Raw genomic sequence first — 15,559 nt, 5'->3', positions numbered from 1 at the left:
ACAGAACAGGCATCACGTGACTTTTAAATCCCCTGAGAGCGCATGGAGCATGCCCAGCTCTAGCTCTTGGTGAAGGATGCCAGATTCAGCAGCAGCATAGCATCTTCTCCTTGTCCTACAGAGCTCTGACGATGAATGGGGGGGGGGGACGCAGCAGTGATTGACTAGCATTGAGGGAGAGGAGCGGACAAGTGAGAAAGAAAAGGGAGGGGGAGGAGGGACGGCTGCCATTCTACCAGAGGAAGAGGTGGCGGCGGCAGCAGCAGCAGCAGGAGCAAAGGAAAAAAAGGCTCTTGGTGGAGTGAGCAGAGGCAGGGGAGGTCATCGCCATGGCTTGGAATCTGCCCACCTGGAGATGAGCCACACAAAGCCCTTGCACAGTGAGTGTCTCTGTATCTCCAAGGCATCAAATAGCGGGATGCTTATATTTGTAGAGGCAGCCAGCCAGCCACTGACAGGTGCATTGCTTGAGCTTTATGGAGGATGTTGGCGAGAGCCAGGGCAATGACAAAGAATGTTCCAACTGAAGGCTACTTCTTCCTGCAAAACAGAAGAGGAAGCCTCTAAATGTGGGGGGAGGGTCTGGTTCATTGTACCCCATCCTTTCTGCTTGCACAGGGGTCTTACTGTGCTGGGCTGTGAATGATGTTGAGCTTGACTGGCATTGTCGCTGGGTGAACGTGTCAGAAAGCTTGTGCTGCTCTGAACATGCAGGTAGCTTAGCAGCCTCCGTGGCCCATGGATGTACACATGCATGTATTTGTGAAAGAGAGAAAATGCTCAGATGTAGTACTGTATTCCTGATATCGGGATTTTTTCGTAAACTTATCTGCCTCCCTCAGTAGGTTCTGATGGGAAATCAGGGATGGAGATTTGATTTGGTTAAGCAAGTCGGGGATCTCAGCAGCTACCAAAAGGTTTCTTGAGTGCGTGCCTTTAAAGAGTTTGCTCACAGAAGCAGTCCAGTTGGATTGTCTAGGCTCGATTGCCTTCTGCAGACGGTGCTGGAGAGAGATCCTTGCCTGGCAAGAGGAAAGACCAGAAGTGGGAGAGACAAAACAGTCCTTCACAAGATACGTGTGGCAGATAGAGGAAGTCAAGCTGCACTATGTGCAGGTTACAGTTGCAGCGCTGTGCATGCTGTTCTGTGAATAAGCCCCACTGAATATCACTGGTTTTGCGCATGCCTTTCTGGATTGTGAAACCCAAAGTTTTCTCTTGGTCTAGGCATATGCTGTGTGCATGTATGCTCTGGTATGCATGTCTACATTGGAAGGACTGCCTGATCTTTCTGTTAGATGACAAAGGAACATTCAAGTTGTCACTTCTCCCTTTTTAAGGGGTAGTTAAGTCTTGTGATGACAGGAATCTAGGGGAAACTCAGGTCTGCTTAGCGAAGATGCATCGATTTCGGCTTCAGGCATCAAATATATTCTCAAAAATTAATCCAATAGTCAGAGGGTTATTGTGCACTGCTCAAAATGTGGGTGTGCATGTGGGTTTGCATGTATCTACACCAGTAGGTGTGCATGCACATCTGCATGAATCTACACTGGTTGTAATAGGCTTTGTTGTGTTGTGTTGTAGAACGACTGTCCATGTTAGCACAGGCCATCATACCAATGGGTCTCAATGGTTTGCAAATGGAATGTGTCTGGTTTTTGTAATGCTCTCACTAATCTTTCAGATTAAGATACGGTGGGCAAAATATCAGGGCATATTTGTATGTTATCAGTGCCACTCCAGGAGGTTTGTTCACTGCACATCTATGCCTCATCACAAGGGGACGTAGTGCATAGTTCCCACTTAAAGCAGTGAAACAGGAGCTGGAAATGATTAAATGCTGATCTAATTTGGGTGCTGGATGAGAAGTTTAGCTTTTTGGAAAGTATCACTTTTGACCGGATCATTTTTCTTAAGCAGTCTGCTCTATTAACTGCCAGTGCTGCAAGAATCAACAGGAACAGCTGTCCCCCAGTAAATTACACTGTCTTGAAAATAAGCTCCAATTGGCAACAGTCTGTTTGTGCTGCAGGATCCTAGCTCTGTGCTCACTGTCATGAGATCTTAGTAACCAGCTTTGCATCTATCTACAGAAAACAAGGTTTTTTTCTTCTGACCTTTCCAGTACAGATTGAATAAATCAATTCATTCACGTAGCTGCTGTTAAGGCTTCAAGATCAGCAGCTTTGACACACAGTACAGTGTGAGTGGGTCTAGTGTGAGGTTGAGGCTGAAATTCTTCTCCCATAGCTGCTTCTCCCTCTTCTTCCTGCCACTACCACAAAACCAAACTGATTCCCTGTTCCTAGAAGCATCAGAAAACAGCTCCAATTCATGCCTTCTGTAATTAGAGATCCTGTGCAAGATTACAAAGCCTAATCAACAAACCCATTAAACAGGGATACTGATAAGATGATTTAGCTCTTCTGCATTTTTCAACACCCCAATCCCAAAACCATTATATAGAAATAGTGTTAACTGCAATGAGCCTTGTGTGTATGTGTTTATGTAATGTGTTTAGTCAAGATGAGGCCATATAATGATTGTGTCGAAACAACTGCTTTGTGAATCACATCTTTGATAGACTGAAAATTTCAACTATAATAATGTAGTGCACAGATTGAAGAAGTCAAATCCAATCCCTTATTTTGAGTCCACAATAAATTATTTACAACAGTTAAACCACACACACACACACACACACACACACACAATGCTCTGATTCATGTCATGTGGTTTACTTAGGTACATAATCAAATATATTATATCCTGTGTTGGACAGTTTTTATAAAGTTTGGATGAATTTTAATGCTGTTGGTTTAATAGCTCTGGATTTGCAAATATTTTTATTTTTTTTACTAGGTATATTACACATTCTCTATGTATGAATTATGATGTAAACAGGGACCTGTGTGGTTGTCTGTGATGAATAAAATTAGCTCCCAGATAGCTAGGCAGGAAACCTTTGCTAAGTTAGAAAAGAATACTTCTCCAGGATGACCTAATACAAGCCATTTGGGTATGCACAGTCTTGTTTTTTATAAACTTGTTATTTTTGCAGATCTATTTGTAACCATTCATTTACTACATTAAAAAAAATCCTTTCTCATCCATTGTATAACATTTCAGAAGTGAAAGATTCCTACCATCCTCTCCATCATATCTGAGCCCTTTTATGGCAGCTGAACTGCAGCACTCCTTCCTTCCTTCTTTTTTTTTTCAGTCAAGATGTTGTGCAGTCAGTTACTCCAACCATTTTGCTGTATCCTCATAATTATTTATCAGTATTTGGATCTTTGGGGAGTTACGTTTTCTGACTCAACCTGAACATTACTGATCTTGGGTTAAGATTATATACATTTGAAGTATACTTGAACATTCCGTACTTGAGTTATCTTGGCTCTTTAGGAGTTAACTTTCCTATACCTGTCTATTACTAAGGATATTTTTCTCTTTGTTTAAGTCATATACATTCCTTCTTTTTAATTATCATTTTAAGAAAAGCTTATAATGTGAAAAAAAGAAAAAAAAATCTTAAAGGATAAAACTTCATGCAAAACTCACATATACTGAAAGTGTACAGCAACATTTTATAAAATGAAATGCTTCTTGGATAAAAATGTTTTTCAAATACCTTCCAAATAGGAAGAAAGAAAAACTACTGGAGTTTCTTAAGGAAACAAATTTCACAATTATGGTGCCACCCTTGAGAATACCTTGTCCCTAATACTTGCCAGTCAAAATTTAATTGGGGCTACTTTGGGGGGCCAGTGGGACATCTGACATTTTAAAAAGCATGTGGTGGGTGCTATCATAAAATGGCTACCACAGTCACTCACAAAACATTCATTTTCCAGAGGTCGATCTGGTGAAACTGTTAGCCACTATCTCTTCACCTGCACTACTACCCAGTTTACTTCTTTCTTTTTTTAGCTGGCCAGGTGGACACATCTCCAAAGTAAGTACTGGGCTTCACCTATCCACCATTTATATTGTTAAAGAATGCTGGTGGGGCTTTTGCAGGCCCAGAAGTCTTATTTGAAATTAAAGTAGCTGGAGTTGAGAGGAAATGTCACCAAGCACATTCACATTCAGGGGGAAAACATAAGGCTACAGAGTAGGGCCACTGAAACTAACAGAAAGGTCTGAAAAAAATAGAAAAATCAGAAAAGGATGGGTGATGTATTTTCAGAATGTGCCTTTATTTCTCTTCTACCCCCCTCCTCATCCCACAAAAGCATTCACATCTCCACTGTTAAGTCTCAGGCTTCCTATCTAAGTGCCAGTTTGGTCTAGTGGTTAAAGCACCAGGCTAGAAAGCAGAAGACCATGAGTCTTAGTCCCGTCGTAGGCATGAAAGCCAGCTGGGTGATTCTGAGCCAGTTGCTTTCTCTCTGCCCAACTCACCTCACAGAGTTGTTGTTGTGAGGAAAATAGGAGGAGGAAGGAGTATTAGGTATGTTCACTGCCTTGAATTATTTATAAAAAATAATAAAGGCAGGAAAAACTTAAAAAATGGCAGGACAGCTTGGCTGCAAACAGCAGGACACAACGTCTGGAGACTCATAACATTGCTACTATTATGTCTGGAAGGAAAATGTTCTGGGTTTTTGATAAAAGGTTTTTATTAAATAAAAAAATAAAAAATAAAAAACCCTATTTCTTTGAAGTGAATGAATGAATTTTCCTCCAGATTGTATCTTTTTGCATAATAAAACAACTTGACTACCATTCTGTATAATTAAGGCATCCTTTCATTAAATTGTATTTCTTGCTTTTTCAGACATGAAAACTATTCTTTTTTATCCTCTACGTTTCCTCATTAGCTAACTTTTCTTAGATAAGAAAATCTAAGGCTATCAGATCTGGAGATTATAAAACTCTAATTTCAGGGAACCCTTTCCAACTCCATAGGTCAGTCTAGGAAGACCTGGGGATTAGTTGCAAAACTTGTTGCTCATTGCAAAGTATTTGATGGAAGACTCTTTATGAACATTGTTTCCACTTTGGGTGCTGGCCAGGACTGTTGGTAGTAAACTGAGATGGAAGTCTATGTAATGCCTGCTTGTCACAACCAGTGGTCAAAACAATAAATAAATTGATTGATGTAATGCCTGCTACTTTTCTGTGGCTGTGTGCTACAGTGAACGCTGATGCTATTATATAAGGGAAGTCTGGCCGCCATTACTGATCTACTTATTGAAGAATCTTGATAAACCTTCAAGGAACTTTGGTTTCCAGAACATGTTCTGAAGCCACTTTGTCATAGTACAGCCTTTCCAAACTGTAGCTCTCTAATTCTATTAGGACTGACAGTTTCCAGGATTCTCATCCAGCTGAAAGTCATGCCACTTGGAAATTTGTAGTTCTAGTAATCAGAAAGCCACAACTTCCTAGAGTGTATGAGTGTAGCCTAACACAATCATCTGAATGGATACCTACCCCTTGACTCAGAAAACCCTAAGCTTGTGACTTTGATTTCTGCTAGGGTGAGCATATATCCTGTCTATGGTAGAATAATAATTGAGAAATGCATTTAGAAGTTTATAAAAATAAGTAAGAGAGTGTGTCATGTTTTGGTTGAGATTCTTCAAAAGAACAACACAAATAAGATTGTACACACAGCCTTGAGGTTTTATGAAGTTGATAGTGATGCTCTTTTCTGCATACTGATCTTGATGGCTTAATTTTATTCTGAAGCAGCGCCAAAGAGAATTTAATGATATAAGATCAAGGATATCTTATTAACCCAAAAAATTGAAAATGCCCTTCATGCCTTTGAAAAAGCATCCCTGTGGGAAATTTGTGTATTAAAAAAAAATCAAAAGAAAGATTTCCATACTGAATTTGTTATTATGCATATTGTTTGGCTGCTTGCTAGCAATGACCTGCCCTCCCCCACCTTTCTAGTCTAGCGTTTGGTTGAAAGAGAGGCAGAATGAGTCCCATAGGAAAGGTGAAATGTTTTTCATCTTGATGCAAATTTACACACCCAATGCATTCACATGTTCACATGCACACACACGCACACACACAATTATTTACATCCTGTTTCTCCACAAGACTTAGATCTGTTAAAACTAATTTCTGATCTGGGGCTTTCAATGCAAGCCATCCTTAACAGGGAAGAATATTACTTTGTGGCATGCAAGTTTTCACCAAGGACTATGGTGCATGAATTTTGCCTGCTCCCTACCTCTGGATACCCTGCCATGCTATTCTTTTTCATTTTTTGCTCCATTTTAGTATATTTCATAGCAAGATTACCCTTTTTGTATTCTGTTTATTTTTTTGTAAACAGTGAAACAAGATAAATACAAAAGGTAAACAATGAAACAATGAAATACTAAAAACAATTAATGAACTAAAATAAACCCTAAACAGAACTGAAAAAAAAAGGATAGAAAAAAGGGTGGAAGGCCCAGAGAAAAAAAAATTAAAAACCAATACTAAACATCTACAAAATATATTAAAAACAAAGAGTTAATTGCCGTAACTCTCGGAAAGCCTCTTTTCTACTTGAGAAAAGTGAAATAAGGACAGAGAAAGCTGTCTGACAAATGGCTTTCAAGCAATTGCTATCCCTGTAGCAGGATGCCTGCCAAACTACTGAAGCCCAGTACTGTAATCGTGCAGTTCAACAAATAAAATATCTAGGAAAATAGCAGCATGTTGCTAGATGACAAGTGCACATGTTTAGAGCTTCATGTTTCAACTCAAGAATCACCCCAATTTATTCTCATTCCAAACTAGTCTCTCCATTGGGCTGTAGACCAAACCTAGTCTTCTCAGGGGAGGTCAGTAGTTAATATTCTTAAGGAAGTCATGTGTTGGGAGAGTTACGATGACTGGTTCTGTTCTCACCCATATACTTACTTTTAGTGACATTGTTTCTACTCAGTTTGTCAAATCTGCACAATGCAAGGCCATAATATCTTCCCTGCTTTTCAACCTGACTTTAGCATGTATGTATGTATGTATGTATAAAAGCAACTTCAAATGAGAAGCCGGCTTGCTGGCAAAACACAAGCCTCTCTCATCATCCTTATTTCTAAGAATGTCACAGCTCCTTTTATGCCCAGCAAGCATGCTGGGTAGGAGTGATGGAAGTAGCAGCGTATGGAAGATGCCAGGTTGCAGAGTGCTGTACTAGATGCCTAGGGGGCTTTGTGCAAAAGTGTGTTTTGCCATTTTTGACTAGTTAGTGGTTGGTGTTCTTAAACCAAGAAGAGATCTGGTAAACCCTGCTGGATGACTGTAATGTGTTACCTGAGGAGCTAGATCTGCACAGACTGCCTAGTCACTTCCAGGCCCAATTAACTTTTGCCTTAGGACCAAAAACTCTGAAGAAGAACCTGTTTCCATAGCAGACAGGGTTCATCGGCTGTAGTTCCCTGGTTTGTACTTTCTTTATCGTAAGTCAAAGGACATGGTGCTAAAAAAAGAGGGCTTTTTCAGTGGTGGTAGCCCAGTTGTGAAGCTTCTTTTCTTAGAGATGTATCTGAATTGACCCTAATGATCTCTTTTTCTGATTCCATTTAAGACATCTTTATTTTCCCATATATTTAATTTGAGAAGGAAGCCTGTGGTAGGATTGTTAGTTTCTGCCCAATGTTATTGTTAATCTTACGATTGTATGCTAAATATTTATGTAGTAAGTAATGTATGATTTATACTTGCTGTTCATCACCTTGGCATCAACTGGGGAAAAGATGCTGGTTTATTAAGAATGAATAGTTACCCCATATCATATATCAAGCGTGTCTGTATATCTGTTTAAAATGATAAGGAAATGGAGAAGCTGTATGATTAAATAATTGCACAAGGTATAGTCTCAATTTGTGTGTTATATTTTACCAAAATGGCTTCCTCTGTTTCTCCTCAATTTTGTGTGGGTATATTCTTGATTTACTTGTCTCAGAGTCAGAGGAACAGTTGCCTTGTGTTATTCACACATTGATGTGTTTTACAATAATACCTTTTAAGATGTATCTGTTAAATGTTTGAGGATAGTACATATTTAGTGAAATCATTACTTTTGATTAAGAAAATAAGAACCTGTTGTAACTTTTTAAAAAAATATTTGAACAGGATCCTGCTTGTGAATTCAGAACAGAATCTGTTGGATATCACTGGCATAGTTCTGTTTTTCCATTATGAACTTATGTAAATCAATTAATTTCAGCCGCTTAATCTTGAAACGCTGAACATTGGTGTACACATTTTAATCATTATAAAACACAATGTTGCTGTTTTTTGCCACTATGACATGTCCATATTAAAACAGCCTGATGCAGTACACCCTTAAAAGAACCACAACTTGGACATTAAAAGAACAATTCAACTGGTATAAAAGCAACCAAACAAGCCTTTGTCATTATTTATTTCTGATTTGATATCAACTGATGATGCAGTGCAAATTCAGTGTTCATTCTCAACTGTGAATATAATCAGCTCAATAAACTAGACAATCTATGGCCAAATTTTGGTCTGAAATGGTGCCTTTCATTTCTCAGACATTGGTTTTCCAAAGCTGTGGCAAATCAGGGTGGAAATATTGTCAACTAAATTCCCATAGTACTGAAAAGGTAGCAAAGATTGGTCTTGAAATCATGGGAATGAAGGAAGAAAGAGTAATGGCAAATCTGAAGCTGAACCAAGAATTGCCCTTCATTCTGACAATGGGTATAAATATGCTACTACACAGAGATGCTGGAGATACCCCTCTAATATCCAAAGAACGATATTGTATCAATAGTAGTACTGGGCATCTTTCCTGCCATGAACCCAAAAACGCAACTCACATGATGAGACTGGTAGCATCTGAACAGGATTGCAGAATGATATATATTAGATAGGAGATATAGTTCTGAGTTGGAGCCAAAATATAGGTCTGAAGTTGTAGCAGATGGAACTGGAAAGATTTATTTATTTATTTATTTAGCAAATTTGTCGCCACCCACCTTGTTAAAAAAACGACTCTGGGCAGTTTACAAAGCAGTTAAAATCAATTAAAATTACAGTATAAAATAATCCTAAATAAATAGAAAATATATATAATCCAAGGATAGATGTTAAAATTGGCACAGATGTTTAAAAACAGGAGTTAATGTTTCAGATTAATGTAAACCGGCTTTCCTCCTCCTGCTATAGTATTCCCTGAGTTGATGACATATGGCTGGTCCTTGAAGTAGTGACTACCTCTCTGAGGGAAGAGTTGGTTCTGCCTACCTTGAAGGAGGTAATGATGTACCCCCTCCTTAAGAGTCACTGGACTCAACTGTCTTAGATAACTTTTGCCCAGTTTCTAACCACCTTGTCCTGGATTGAGAAGGTGGTCAGGCTGCAGCTTTAGAGGACCCTGGAAGAAACTGATTATCTACCTTTTCAGTTGGGTTTCCGGCTGGGCATAACGCTGAGATGGCATTGATCACACTTGTAAATGATCTCTGGACTACTTAGGATGAGAATATTGCAGTGGCCTTTGATGACATCTATCATAGCATCCTTTTGCACTGATAATGGGGATTGGGGGCAGGGGGCAAGGTGCTGCAGTGGTTTTTCCCTTCCCTCCATGGCTGGTACCAGTTGATGTTCATATGAGGGAGAGATCAAGTCCAAAGCTCCTGATGAATGGGTTGCCACAGGTCTTAATACTCTTGCCCCTCCTGTTTAACATTTACATTGAAGCTGCTGAGTGAGATCATCTATCGGCACAGGGACAGCCTGTCTATTCTGATGATACTCAGCTGAGTGATGCTATCAAGGTTTTGTCCCAGTGCCTAGAAACTGGGGACTAGGGATCTGGATGGGGATGGGGATGAATAGACAGGCTGTGGATTCACAGACTTTCTGGATCTGGGCACTTTCCATCTCTAGTTCTGAATGGAATTGCACTCTCTTAGATGGAACTGGTACACAATCTGGGGATCCTCCTGGACTCCTGTTCAAATAGCAAGAGGCAGCTGTATTTAGGGGGATCTTTGCACAGATTTGTCTTGTGCATTGATTGTACCTGTTCCTGGACTGGGAGACCCTTATCGTAGTCACTTATGCCTTGGTTACCTTATGTGTGGACTACTGCAATGTGGTCTGCATGGAACTGCCCTTAAAGACCACTTGAAAGTTTTAGCTGGTCCAGAATGCAGCACCGCAAGCAATTACAAGTATGCTATGGTATGTCCACGTATGTAGTTCTGCTGATTTTCACCTTCAAAGTCCTACATGGCATAGGACCTAGTTATGTGAGGGACCGTTTCTCCCTCATTGTTTCTGGCCATCCTGTAATATCAGATGTAGTCGTCATACTATGGTTCCCATCCATTAAATTAATGTCATCTGGTGAGATCAAAGAACCACGACATTTCTGTTGCAGTGCCTGCCATCTAGAACAGCATCCCCCCAGGAGATCCACATAGCCCCAACCCTGCTTTTCTTTACATGAGCCTGGTTCTTTCCCTAGGCTTTAGGTTAGGGTGGGTTATGAGCAACCTTTGTGAGGGGTTCTTATGTTTTTTCCACCAGAACAATCATCTTCCTTTTCTGTTTTCTGTTGTTCTATTTCTTTGGTTTTCAATTTGTGCACTACTAGAGTCATCATGAAATTGGGTAGCTTTAGAAATAAGAACAATTAAGTAAGGCTATTCAATTCTAACTATGTAGTAAAGAGTAAGATGATGCTGCTTTTATGTATTTTTCAGTGTTGTATAAGAGGTTGAAGAAATTTCTCTAATATGGAGACAACTGAAAACTTTTGCTTTTTTTTTTTTTTTTGGAATGAAATAAAGGTCAATTAGTGAGATTCCTAACACTTTAAGTTTCATAAAAGATTCATTTTTGTGATCCAAATAACAGTGATCCAAACAAGAGAGAGAGATGCATCCTGATAGTATGCCTGATAATAATAAAAGTTCTTATCAGCTTTATTCAATGAACACTTGTTTTTAATGTGTTAGTATCCTTTGGTTTATGTGATTTTTTTTCACCTTAGGATGACTTGCCCATATCATATTTCAGTTTTTACAGGTAATCCTCACTTAGCAACTGTGGCAGGCAGTGACTGTTCACAGTTATGACAGTGATGAAAATATAACTTTGCGACCAATCCTCACATTTACGGCCTTCAAAGGTCTGTAAAGTAAAGGAAAGCTGAAGGAAGATCATAAGCACAGTCTCCATTTCACTTAGTGACTGCTTTGCTTAATGACTAATTTACCAGTCCCAACTGTGGTCATTAAATGAGGACTACCTGTATATTATGCAAGCAAACACTTGATAACCTATAGGCTGCCTGCGATGTACTGTGTAAATGAAGCCACTTACTCTTCTTAAGGATACAGTTATTTGAAAGAAGATATATTTCCCATGTACATTTGTGTTCTACATTGCCCACTTTCTCATTTTCAAGGTAAAGTGCTCCTTTTCTTCTAATCACACAGGTTCAGAATTAGGTGATATAGCTGTTGGGCTGCAAGAGAGCAGGTGCAACTTTATCTCCAGACCTGCTGCTCATTCTTCAGCTCAGACCTGATATCAGGCAGCAAGTAATTCTGGGTAAATGCTAGCCAGACATTATGCCATATGAATTAATCTTCCCTTGTGACTGGTGTGAAGGTTGTAATCCTTAGGTGTAACTGAAAACGTGTGTGTGCATGCTCCCACACACTTTCTCTCATACATGGACATGTGAATATTCGGCTGTCAAACAAAAAGGAGTGCATTTCACTTCTTTAGAAAGCACTTTTTAGATGAGGAGATTCAGACAATTTTTTTTTCACTACATTTGTTTTTTTCCCCCCATGTTAGGAACAGAGATAAATTTGATTGCTTACAGTAGTCTCCAACATACAATAGATAGATTCTGTGGCTGTTATATTTTAGAAAAGTATATGCATATACTTTTGGTGTAAACAGAAGATTTACATGCATGTTGGACCTATCTAGCAGTTCTGATGGCTTGTTCAAAGAAACAAAAGTCATAATGTGTTGATAACAAAACAACAATGACAACAAGAATACAGCTTGTGTGATTGCACCCAAAGAGAAGAATGTCTACATCTTCCTTTAGAAGATCATTGCCATTGTGTTTCTCTCAAGTGCATAGTTTCAGTGTCAAGATTTCTCACATACTATATGTTCATGGCTCTTGCTTCATGCTCTCAGATTTAGCCTGTTTATATTAGCTCCTGTTGAACTGTTCACCTGTAGAGACTTCCACTGTATTCGCACATCTCTCTAAGGGATAATGTAGTTTGTTTTGTTTTCATTGAATAGCATGTGTAAATTCAATCATTGTGATTTGTAAACTATGACAGGGCTTAGAGTTGTACGTGAATCCAGGCAATTGTGGCTTCTACAATAAGCTTTGGCATAATATCTGTGAACCCATTCTTAAAACAGTGATTGCTCTAAGCTAATGCTGCTTAAGTTGATGTAAAGGATTTAGGAGCAAGTGACAGGAAATATTACAGCCAGGGGGCCTTGTCATTACAGTAATAGCAAACTCTACTTGGCTCAGTTTGTAAATAGTTTGACTATTTACAAGGCATATATAGGACTTTAAGGCAGTTTCCTATATGCCCTGTTTCTTTCTCCCTTCCCCAATATTTAATTCCTTATGCCAACTGTTGTTTGGTTTATTATGCATTTTGCTAAAGGATAACTGAGAGGACTCTCTAATCCAGTGTTTCTCAACCTTGGCAGTTTGAAGATGTGTGGACTTCAACTCCCAGAATTCCCCAGCCAGCATGGCTGTCTGGGTAATTCTGGTAGTTCAAGTCCACACATCTTCAAGCTGCCAAGGTTGAGAAACACTGCTCTAATCCATAAATGTGAGCTTAACTTCCAGAGAAATGTGTTTTCTATTTCATCCAAATTATGAAAGTATAGCAACGTGGAAATATATGTTGGGGCTGAATCTTTAAAAAAGAAAATTATTTTAAGTCCGTTGGCCTCTTCTTTGCCCTGTGGTATTAACAAAACAAACATAGCTCTATATCCTCTAAAAATGCCCCCCCTTTCATTCTTCTGTGGATTCTTCTAAAACAGCTTGGCTTACAATTGTTTGGTATGCAGCCCAGGTTCCATGCATTTTAGTGAGAGAGTCTGATTGGGGTAGTGTTTGCATGTATTGAATAGAGTTCATCACCATGCATGAAGCAGGAGCTTTTGGAGACAGCATTCTGCAGAAGGGTGACCTCAATGTTTTGGGAGAAAATTGGATGTATTATTCATGATAATGCGCCAGGGAGGAGCCTGATAAAACTTGTGTGAAATCTCTCTGTACAAGTATTTGTTTTTTAAAATGTTCCCATCTTACTAGTGATATTGTGACTGAGATATAGATTGCCACTCGATTAGAATGTCAAAAAGAATTGATGTTTGAATAAAAGACAAGAGTATAAATCTGAGAAAAAAAGAGAGATCTGAATATGATATATATCATATGCAAAAGAGTATAAATGTTTAAATAGCAGTGTTCCTATTATTTGACGGCATTACCAAGAGTCCAGGATGATGGGAAAACCAAGGTTAAAGACATTTAAGTGGAAGTAATTAAAGTTGATGTTCTGTTGTGATGAGGTCTATGATAAAATGTTGAAAACCTGAAATGTCAGAAAACCAGGATTACCTACAAGTAGTGCCCTATTTAATAATTCAGCTCAACATGCTGGATTCTTACAGCAAACTAAACTAAAATAAAATGGGGCTGAATTGTTTGTGGTTCACTGTATTATGGAAAACCTAGCCATTATGTTAGCCTGCTGTATGAATCAGGGCGCATGTTAAAGCACAATATGGTATGCTTTTTTGGGCACAGAATATTGTGTCATAACAGTAATTGTCTTTTGTGTAGTTGGGATTAGTGGTGTGTTGTTTTGCTTGGTCAAAATTGTTGTCTAATGTTTTATCTCTACTCTGAATGACTAAACATAAGTAAGGTAAGCTTTGAAAAAAATCAGCTGCTATATCAAGGTAAAGCTTGTCTTAAGCATATGGGATTCCCTCTGACCCACCCCCGCAAGAGATTATTGGTAACTGACTCTGATAGACATTTAAAAAGCACAGTGAAGGGAACTTGAATCCTTGGTTTGGCCTAAAGCTGTAGGAGTACAGAAATGTAATCTTGAATTTGGAAAGTTGGCTTTTTTGGACATGAATTTAGAAATGTGATCTAAAAGAAACAAATATCAGAATAACATCATGTTTTCTTCATGAAGAAAGGAATGGGAATGTTTGGATTGGGGTCAATGAGCATGCAAAAATGTGTACAACAGGAGAAGAAAGGTGATTTCAAATGTAGGATTGAATAAATTCAGGGACTTTAACAATTCAGCAAAGCCCCTCATCATCCTTACGGAAGGGCTGGGATAGGTGATTTTACTGGGTAAAGAAATGAATTAGAATTAATGTGGTTAGGGTATTGGGTGGGACTGTTTTGTTAGGCTAAATGTATGAGCATTTGAGTTCTATCTTATTTATCTACCAGGATGTGAGTGCAGCCCCCTGCCCAGACTTAAAGCAGGCTTTGTGATTGGAGAGCTGTCACAACTTCTTAAGCCTGACCTACTTCATAAGGTTGGTTTGAGGATAAAATGGGTAAAATCTAGTTAACTCCACCATGAGCTCTTTTGCAGGGCTCTTTGGGATTTTAAATAATCAAACAAGTAGTTAAGAAATCTTTAATGAACATATAAACAACACCAGTCAGTCTCCCTTAAAGGCTCTAGAGAGGAAAAAGTAGGGGAATTGTGTATACTAGTTTGTCACCAGATGTGAAAAAAATGTTAAGTTAAGAAATCTTTAATGAACATATAAACAACACCAGTCAGTCTCCCTTAAAGGCTCTAGAGAGGAAAAAGTAGGGGAATTGTGTATACTAGTTTGTCACCAGATGTGAAAAAAATGAAAGCTTTTCACAGGTTCATGACAGATTGAAGCTCTTTACATATTAGAAGGTTCTAATTTGCAAACCCTTGCAAATGTCAATACAGGTTAAAATCAAAGATAACTGTCACTGGTCCATGAAAGAGAAAGACAGGGGAAAAAAGTCCACATGCTGACAATCTTTTCATTGGAACCTCCAAAATGCCACATGAAAGTGTGCCAGAATTTGCATTAATTGAATTGTGTGGATGGATTTCAGGCAGCTGCTTTTGTTTCATCCCTTTAAGTTCTAGGAAAGCTTTGTGCCTTGACCTCTGGCCTGTCTTCATCCCACCACCACTCACTCAGCCTCCCACTGGCCCTTCAGTTCCCTGATGGACTCTAATGAGTCTCCAGCCCCACCAACAGCCACTCAGACAGGCGTTAATTGTAGGCGCTGGGAAAGCAATAATTAAGAGATAATGAGAAGGCTTTTGTGTGAGTCTGGGCGTCCTGTGCCCATGTCAGCAAACATGCTGCTTGGGTGTTGAACCACCCAATTCCTCCTCTTTACTGGCTTAGCTTGCTTGTCTAAAATGGAGCCGATGCAATCAGCATCCACCCAGCCAAAACACCCTGGAAGCTTGCCAGTGCTTGACAACTAATTTTGCTGTTAGAAGAGTTAAGGGAA

The 15,559-nt window shown here is 39.1% G+C and overlaps 1 protein-coding gene across 1 annotated transcript in view; it reads left to right on the top strand.

The window, feature by feature from the left end:
- The first annotated feature begins 228 nt into the window (after nt 1-228).
- The window catches only part of PLEKHA6 (pleckstrin homology domain containing A6), a 200,642-nt gene continuing 185,311 nt past the window's right edge, over nt 229-15,559 (top strand). The window contains exon 1 of the mRNA XM_088154261.1: nt 229-380. The gene's annotated coding sequence lies outside the window, so the exon portion shown is untranslated. The remainder of the gene's footprint in view (nt 381-15,559) is intronic.

This window comes from Python bivittatus, unplaced genomic scaffold (genome assembly GCF_059951505.1).
Source record: "Python bivittatus isolate LINGU-HERP-01145 unplaced genomic scaffold, Pbiv_v1 ctg000700_np1212, whole genome shotgun sequence".
Lineage (NCBI taxonomy): Eukaryota > Metazoa > Chordata > Lepidosauria > Squamata > Pythonidae > Python > Python bivittatus.
This window is presented reverse-complemented; position numbering and strand designations above follow the sequence as displayed.